Below are 8,513 nucleotides of genomic sequence, written 5' to 3'. Positions count from 1 at the left end.
CAAATCCCCATATATTTTTTGATGGTTGATGTTCAAGTTGGCGCTTCGGTCGTTCGTGTGTGATATTGTTGGTCGAATAAATTGATTGTTCGTGGCGCCGTTTGGTAAAACTTGATGGATGTTTGAATAAACGAGAGGTGGTGTCAATGTTGGTCAAACTGCTTGACCGTGTGTACACAGACATATAGTAGCAGTGTCTAATTCCTTGCTTCGTTTCGGACAGGTAAAATTGAATGATCAACTACAGCGGCCACAGAACCTACAGTTTGTGTCGTCAACATATCTGGCACGAATGATCGTAAGCTGAGGCTGAACGCCTGAACGACAGATGCCCAGTTTAATACCTTCTGTTAAATATACTTAAAAACATGCTTAATGTGGAATAAAATTAATATAAAGAACCCATACAGTTTTCCTTTTTTATTTTGTTATGATTTGACAGCACTAAAAATTGTAAATGTAAATCATATAATTGATTTAAAAGCATTCGCACTTTTATTTTCCATAGTTTCGAACTGACAGCTCCACAATTTAAATTTAAAAGTTTAAACTTTTAATTTCAGATATGACAACCCAGCTTAGGAATCGAAAGTTGGTACACTTTTATTTTGATAATCTGCGACTCTCTACGAAAAAGAACCAACGCAACTTTTTATTTTAACCAACGGTTTTTTCAATTCGATTAACGTTATTTTTTTGTGTGTATGGAAGTGGAACATACCACTATAAGTCTTCAAATATTCTGAAATCAGAAAAGTATTTGAAATTTAAGCTTGCGAGAAAAAAAAAAATAAACATTAAATAATTTATTATTTTGCCAAAAACAGACTTTTGAATTATTTGCGATAATATTGTACGTGGATTTCCCTATTGGACCCGACCGTTCGAAATAGTCGCTCGTCGAACGGTCGTTGAAATCGCCGTTTTCACCTTCACACCCATCTTCATAGTAAAATCTGTCAAAACTGACAAGTCTGCCACGTGCTTTTTGCTGTTTCCCTCGGACTTCTCTTTCTTTTTCTGATGTTTTGACATCTGTTTTGATAGACAAGGAGCAAAAAACAAGGTAATCTACCAAACATTTATTGAGTTTGGCAAACCTTGCTGGAAAAACGAACGTTTGAAATAGGCAAGTGAACCGACCTTCGAATCCATTGGTCAAGTAAATCCACAATAATATTAATAATATTAAAAACATGGAAAATGAACAACTAAAACATTAAATTTCAAAGCTTTTTCTGTTTAAAACAATAAACAATACATTTTGAAATCAATACCATAGCATTTGGGATCCAATGGGGAAAGCATTTATTTTGAAGTATAACAACACTTGTTCCGAAAGTGTTTTGCTGTTGAAACTATTATGTTTCGTGGTGAGTTGCTGAAAGTGTTTAACACTCGAGTCTCACATGTTTGACCAGTAGGGCAAATCAAAGGGCGAAACACTTTATAGTCGCGTGTGTATTATTTTGAGTGCCAATCCGGTTGGTTTTCCAAGAAGTCAAAACCATTACTTGAATCATTTTTGGGACTGTGGGGTAAAAGTACGCAGGAACCGGTGGGGCAAGAGTACGCATATGAATCTTCAAGTTATGATGTCAAACCTATAGATAGTGGAATATATAGATGAGCGAAGATAAATCCTCTGTCTCCAAACGAACTGTCAAACGTGTCTCCAAACGAGCATGACGTCACGATTTCAATGGAAACGTTAAGGGCTGTGACGTCATATGTGCGTGTGCACGGGCAAAAAAATCGACTCAGCCATGCTTTCGCTCATCTATAGATTCCACTATCTATAGTCAAACCCATATCTCCGGCCGAAATAAGACTTCTTCCAAAGCGTAAAGATACACAACTAAGAAAAAAGGGACAGAATTTGAAATTATCACAAGTTTTTAGGATAAGTTGAAGTATTGTACGTGGATTTCCCTATTGGACCCGACCGTTCGAAATAGTCGCTCGTCGAACGGTCGTTGAAATCGCCGTTTTCACCTTCACACCCATCTTCATAGTAAAATCTGTCAAAACTGACAAGTCTGCCACGTGCTTTTTGCTGTTTCCCTCGGACTTCTCTTTCTTTTTCTGATGTTTTGACATCTGTTTTGATAGACAAGGAGCAAAAAACAAGGTAATCTACCAAACATTTATTGAGTTTGGCAAACCTTGCTGGAAAAACGAACGTTTGAAATAGGCAAGTGAACCGACCTTCGAATCCATTGGTCAAGTAAATCCACAATAATTCGGTGTTAGAAAGGACTTAGCGAACAAAGCACTGAAGCGAAATAATGAAATTGTACTAGGACTTGTTGTACTAAGGACTAAACATAGTACGAAAACACCATTTCATTTGAGGCTTTGGTCCGATTCGTGAATCAAAATCGAATTCAACTTAAAAGTGACAGTTCAAAAATTTCCAAAGAACCCTGCTCGCAGAGCAAGATTACTTTTGACAGATATTGAATCATTTTTGATAGATGTTTTGTTGGTCTTGCTGGCTAGCACCAGCCATTCTTATGAGCGGGGGATTTCATAATTTCCGAACTGTCACTTTTAAGTTTAATTCGATTTTAATTCACGAATCGGACCAAAGCCTAAATCACAGAGAAACAGACGTCTCATTCAACATATGTTCCATCGTACACCTTTTTAACGGTTTATTCAACTTTTTGTAGGTGGTCAATCGGCCACCGATGGCGCTTTCATCGATTTTGCTTGTGTTTGACGTTTGCACACTACCGCCATCTGGTTGCCGCTTGGCCACTCACCGGGATTTTAGCATTGGGGGACAATGTTTTCGTGACGATGATTTTGATTCCATTTTGTTCTAAGTGAGACGCCCGGATAAAAAATATCATTGAAGAACCATAAATTTTACTGGTACAGCACCATTTATTACATAATAATTACCACTGAATGTAATGGAAATGTTACAATAAAATTGCATTAGAAAATATGGTTTTGCACGATAAAATGAACGGTAAATTGGACTTTTACAATAAAAAATAGGGGTTGTTACACAGAAAGAAAAATCATTGGTAAAATTGAAAAAAACGTTGGTAAAAATGAAAAGTTGCATTGGTTCTTTTTCGTAGAGAGTAGTGAATGCTCAAAATAAAAGTACGGTAACTTTTGCGACAACCATGATTCAAAAGTTGCATGACGCTCTGAAATTAAAAGTTTGAACTTTTAAAACAAAACTGTAGAACTGTCAAATGGAAATGATCACATCGTAAATAAAAGAGTGGAATTATTTCATTTAGAAAGGATAGTTTCAATCAAAGAAGGAACCTCCCACCCCCTTCCTTTGCCTATTTACCCTTTCTTTTCCATTTTTACTAAAATATAATGTTTTTAATGTTTTATTTCATGATTTTAAATCGCGTTTTAAATAACCTTTACAATGTATTGTGGATTTACTTGACCAATGGATTCGAAGGTCGGTTCACTTGCCTATTTCAAACGTTCGTTTTTCCAGCAAGGTTTGCCAAACTCAATAAATGTTTGGTAGATTACCTTGTTTTTTGCTCCTTGTCTATCAAAACAGATGTCAAAACATCAGAAAAAGAAAGAGAAGTCCGAGGGAAACAGCAAAAAGCACGTGGCAGACTTGTCAGTTTTGACAGATTTTACTATGAAGATGGGTGTGAAGGTGAAAACGGCGATTTCAACGACCGTTCGACGAGCGACTATTTCGAACGGTCGGGTCCAATAGGGAAATCCACGTACAATATAATAGCGCCGTAAAATACCCTCAAGGTTGCTCGTCGGTGGCGTATTGCAGGCATTGATAAATATTGCGCCGCCATAGATGTTTTCATGATCATAATTACCAGAAACCGATCTGTAAAAAAATAAATTTTGGGATAAAGTTTCCCCCAAACACACGCAACACGACACTATCGCTTTGCAAATTTTCCATGATGTTCAAAAAAATATATTATTACCTACCTTCCATTCCGTGAAGTTCTTTGGATGTTTCCTCGCACGTAAAAGCAACAATCCATTTTATGCCCGAAGGCCAGAACCAAACTTGGGAAAGGCATGAAGCAAGTTGTTTTCAGGATTGATACAAAACTTCTGGAAAATCTGTTGCTTGATTGTGCCGTTCTATTCCAGTCACTCGTTCCGGGACCGCTTTTCCGGAGATCTTCAGAGAACAGAACGATCTCAAAATAGTAAAAAATCCACGAAACAGTAAATACGAATGTTTACCGCGCGATATTGTTGTTGACAATTTTGTTTTCGATGAGCTTCGCGACGGATAGAGGATGATAGCATCAAAGACGATACACACGGAGTGGCATTATGGTAATTTTGTTTTATTTGATGGACAAAATAAAAAATAACTTCACTTGACAATCAAAAAAAATAACGCAATGGTACAATATATTTATTAAATTTTACCTTTTTTTGTTATGCAAGTATTAAATCTATTGGGTCAAAGACTAATTCAACCAATAGTTTAGGTGGCATTCAAAATAAAAAAATGTACATTTTTGTAACATATTTTATTTATTTTAACCATCTGATATTCCGTAGTGGGATTGAGTAAACAGGAGTAAATGAATTTTCTCTTTCTGTTTTCTATCAAGTTTGAGTGATTTTGACACTTCTAGCATTTTCAGGTTGAATGGTTGTACTTTTAATTTTAAATTGAGAGCAGGCGAAAAAAACTTTCGAGTTAAGAAACCTACTTTTACAAAGACCAATTTAATTTTTAATTTTAAGAAAACGGAGCACTTTTCAAATGTAAAGTGCAAAACATTCAAGGAAACAATATTTGTTTTTTGTGTGTATGTATCTTTACAATAAAAAAATCGAAAATTTTCCATACAAAATTCAGAGCAAAACAATTGACTTTACGGTTCATTTATGGGATGATTTCTATGGACGAAACAATAGAAAACAATGTATTGTAAATGTTTTCTATTCCTTTTTTATTGTTTTACCATGGAAGTACAATAGAATTTAGAATAGAAACCACTGCAGTATTACAATAGAAATACAATATATTTTATTTTTTTACTATTTCTTATGGTAGGTTTTGCATAAGATAATCCCAGTCGGACCAATAAAACGGTTATCAGGTGTCTCTTATTTTCTGCTTGCATGTTGAATCCTGATCGAAATATCACGGACCTCTTGGGACAATGTCGGCAGTTCACTCCTCATGTCTACTATATAAAATCTTCGAGCGCTATCGTCAGAATGATTTCACTATTATGCGCTATTATACTACTCTTGCAAATCCTTGGCACAGATAGCAAGCATCGGGAATGCGTTACGGTTAGCATGCTGTCGTATATTCCCACTTGCTCTTTCCTATTGTGTTGCTTTGCTTACATTGGTAAATGATGTGCGTGGTATAAAGTTCCATAGGTCAACACCTGATTCTGTTAAAGAAAAAGATAATATTTGTTACTATTGAAGTAGAGATAATGATTATATACTCAATTCAACGGTAATCCGGAATCATCGACTAGCGAAGTTATTTTTTCTCACAATTGCGAGTGCGAGGAGATGGAACAGCTGTGCCGTTCTCAAGATACACGTAAGTTCTATCAGAAGCTCAACGCATCCCGCAAAGGCTTCGTGCCGCGAGCCGAAATGTGCCGGGATAAGGATGGGAGCATCTTGACGGACGAACGTGTGGTGATCGAAAGGTGGAAGCAGCACTACGAGGAACATCTGAATGGCGCTGAGAGTACAGGCAGTGAAAGTCAAGGCAGCGAAGGAGATGACCACGTCAGTTCAGCGGACGATGGAAGCCAACCAGCTCCCACCTTGAGGGAAGTTAAGGATGCCATTCAACAGCTAAAGACCAATAAAGCAGCTGGTAAGGATGGCATCGGAGCTGAGCTAATCAAGATGGGCCCGGAAAAGCTGGCCACTTGCCTGAACAAACTGATAGTCAGAATCTGGGAAACCGAACAGCTACCGAAGGAGTGGAAGGAAGGGGTTATATGCCCCATCTACAAGAAAGGCGACAAACTGGAGTGTGAGAACTTTCGAGCGATCACCATCCTTAATGCCGCCTACAAAGTGATATCCCAGATCATCTTCCGTCGTCTGTCACTATTAGTGAACGAGTTCGTAGGAAGTTATCAAGCCGGCTTCGTTGACGGCCGCTCGACAATGGACCAGATCTTTACTTTAATCCTTCAAAAATGCCGTGAATACCAGGTCCCAACGCACCATCTGTTCGTTGATTTCAAGGCGGCATACGACAGTATAGACCGCGTAGAGCTATGGAAAATTATGGACGAGAACAGCTTCCCTGGGAAGCTTACCAGACTGATCAAAGCAACGGTGGATGGTGTGCAAAACTGTGTGAAGATTTCGGACGAACACTCCAGTTCGTTCGAATCGCACCGGGGACTAAGACAAGGTGATGGACTTTCGTGCCTGTTGTTCAACATTGCGCTAGAAGGTGTCTTGCGGAGAGCCGGGTGTAACAGCCGGGGTACGATTTTCAACAGATCCAGTCAATTTATTTGATTCGCGGATGACATGGACATTGTCGGCCGAACATTTGCAAAGGTGGCAGAACTTTACACCCGCCTGAAGCGTGAAGCAACAAAAGTTGGACTGGTGGTGAATGCGTCAAAGACAAAGTACATGCTTGTGGGCGGAACCGAGCGCGACGAGGCCCGCCTGGGAAGCAGTGTTATGATAGACGGGGATACCTTCGAGGTGGTCGAGGAATTCGTCTACCTCGGATCCTTGCTAACGGCTGACAACAACGTTAGTCGTGAAGTACGAAGGCGCATCATCTGTGGAAGTCGGGCCTACTACGGGCTCCAGAAGAAACTGCGGTCGAAAAAGATTCGCCACCGCACCAAATGTGTCATGTACAAGACGCTAATAAGACCGGTTGTCCTCTACGGACATGAAACATGGACAATGCTCGAGGAGGACTTGCAAGCACTCGGAGTATTCGAGAGACGGGTGCTTAGGACCATCTTTGGCGGTGTGCAAGATGACGGTGTGTGGCGGCAAAGAATGAACCATGAGCTCGCCCAACTCTACGGCGAACCCAATATCCAGAAGGTAGCTAAAGCTGGAAGGGTACGATGGGCAGGACATGTTACAAGAATGCCGGACAGCAACCCTGCAAAGATGGTGTTCGCTTCCGATCCGGCAGGTACGAGACAGCGTGGAGCGCAGCGAGCGAGCTGGGCAGACCAGGTGCAAAACGACTTGGCGAGCGTGGGGCGTATCCGAGGATGGAGAGATGCGGTCTCGAACCGTGTATTGTGGCGTCAAATTGTTGATTCAGTGTTATCTGTTTAGATGTTAACTAAATAAATGAAATGAAAATGAACACGGATAGAACTCCATTGTTTTTCGGACGCCTCGGAGAAGGCGTATGTACCTTAGTGAACGTAGGTTGTATCTACGTTCGGAGTGAGGATTCGCAAGGTACGGTGGTGTACACCTGATTGCATCAAAATCGAATGCTGCGCAGTTAAAGCGCCAAACAATCTCGAGGTTAAAGTTGTGTGGTGCACTATTGGCTGCGGAGATGTATGACAAGGTGAAGAAGGCCATCAGACTCTCATTACCTGCACATTTCTGGACGGACTCTACTTGTGTGTAACGGTGGATAGCAACTAAGACATCCTCCTGGAGCACGAATGTTAGAAACAGGTGCGCAAATGTTCAACGTTCAACGGAAGGTTTCTAGTGGTACCACGTTCCAGATGTTCAAAATCCTGCGGATCTTGTCTCCAGAGGAATCACACCGCAAAATATTGCCGAACAGTTTCTGGTGGCATGGTCCTGGTTGGCTGCTAGAAGGACAGGAGAAATGGACTCAGCCTCCAGCGCTTCAGGAAGTAGAAGAGGGCATAATCAAATCTTTTCTTACTATGACTTTTGAATATCGGTTGTTATTCCATTAGCTTGCTGTTGTCCCGGAAGCCCGACTCGATAACTGGCAAGGGAAGCAGGATGAGCTGCTAAGTTGCGGTCAATTCCAATAAAGATGTTCTGCTTCTGCTGAGTGCCTGTGCAGACCAAGGTGCAGACCGAGATAAGTTCCATTCTCTATAAATGGGTAAAATAATAAATGGTAGGGTACAAAACATGAAGTTGTATTTACTTACCATTATGGACGAGTTCTGGAACCTGCTGCTTATAACCACATAGCATTTAGATGCATTTTAAGGCAGGCTACAGTTTTCAGTCAGCTTAAATCGGAAACGAAACAAGACAAAAAGTTAACTAAAACGGACCCAGTTGCTTCGGTGGAAAAAATCAAGGAGCCCCCCGGAAGGTCCATGAAAGACTTTTCCCTAAGGAGGAATGATTCGAAATCTTCCGGTGCTATATGACAACATTACAAAATACTTACCTTCAATATACGGCACAGCGGCTATTTGTACACACGAAATTCTCTAGCAGAATCCCCTAACGAAACGGAAAGCAGCAAAAAGGAAACATTCTGCATGTTTGTTTTCTTTCGATTTTCACCAACAGCAAAACAAAACATTACACGCTGAGAATTA

The 8,513-nt window shown here is 40.2% G+C and overlaps 1 long non-coding RNA gene across 2 annotated transcripts; it reads right to left on the bottom strand.

Moving 5' to 3' along the window:
• Positions 1–7,450: 7,450 nt before the first annotated feature.
• LOC134216034 (uncharacterized) lies at positions 7,451–8,513 on the bottom strand. Of its 2 annotated transcripts, none has more exons than XR_009980446.1 (4): positions 8,360–8,513; positions 8,112–8,195; positions 7,874–8,052; positions 7,451–7,796 (listed from the first exon to the last, which is right to left on the bottom strand). It is a non-coding gene; the product is annotated as an uncharacterized LOC134216034 (long non-coding RNA). The 2 variants fall into 2 exon arrangements; XR_009980447.1 differs by having other exon boundaries at positions 7,451–7,793.

This window comes from Armigeres subalbatus, chromosome 2 (genome assembly GCF_024139115.2).
Source record: "Armigeres subalbatus isolate Guangzhou_Male chromosome 2, GZ_Asu_2, whole genome shotgun sequence".
Lineage (NCBI taxonomy): Eukaryota > Metazoa > Arthropoda > Insecta > Diptera > Culicidae > Armigeres > Armigeres subalbatus.
This window is presented reverse-complemented; position numbering and strand designations above follow the sequence as displayed.